Genomic DNA, 985 nt, shown 5'->3' on the forward strand with positions numbered 1-985 from the left:
AAAAAGCAGAAAAATGAAATACTTGTCAGTAATTCTGAAACCGACTTCAGCAGCTACTTAACGCTATAATGAACTCAGAGAACGCTCAACGATGCTACTAATTGGCACGTAAATTAAACAAACAAACGCACCCTTACTGATGATAAGGCAGCGTTATAGCGATAGTTATTTGCATAATGCAGCGTTGGAAACCCGATTTTTAGTGCGTTAGAACTTTTGGCTGAATATAAAGTCTAACCTAAGCCATAATATGAGCAGAAGAAATGCACTGCTAAATTCTATCAATAAGGAAAGGACTATTTGAAAATTCAAAAATGACCTTAACGTTTAAAATCCATTCAAAATATAAAGTAACTAAAACGCCGTAACTAAACAAAATTCACTTAGACAAAATACAACTACGTATGTCTGAAAATTTTCTTAAATCAGAAAATCAAGTAGCTGAAATGAAGCTAATTTCAAGTGAACAATTTGCGGATAAAAGCTTGCTTGTGGTCAATTAAAAGTGCATGTTAGCTACTGCAAAGGTGATTTTCGAAAGATCGTATTTTAATAATAGATAAACAATGCGTACAGGGTGTATTTAATCAATTTCGATTCTCTACTGTATTGTCAAGTGATTATGACTTAAAAATGAAAAAATTGCCACTTACTGCTAAATGCGCCATTTTCTCATCGTTAACGTTCATTGTCTTCAGATGTTGATTGAAAACTTATTTTTCAGAAATTATTCCAAAAAATAATAATGAATAAAAAGCAAAAATAGTGTTTGGATTCAATGTTTGTCTTCAGTCAATTTTCCAATCAAAACGCTGAGCTACCATCCACGGACGGCCTCAAACTGAAATGATTTCTATTAGGTTAACAAAAGCCAACGACCTCGCATGCAAATTTTTATTTTATTCATTTCTGCTGATAAATATGACTACTGTACTTTTTTCCTTGTTCTTTATTTACTTATGCCCTCTGTTGTGGAGAAAATTTA

The sequence above is a fragment of the Trichinella spiralis genome (genome assembly GCF_000181795.1).
Source record: "Trichinella spiralis strain ISS 195 chromosome Unknown Scfld6, whole genome shotgun sequence".
In the NCBI taxonomy this organism is placed as follows: Eukaryota; Metazoa; Nematoda; class Enoplea; order Trichinellida; family Trichinellidae; genus Trichinella; species Trichinella spiralis.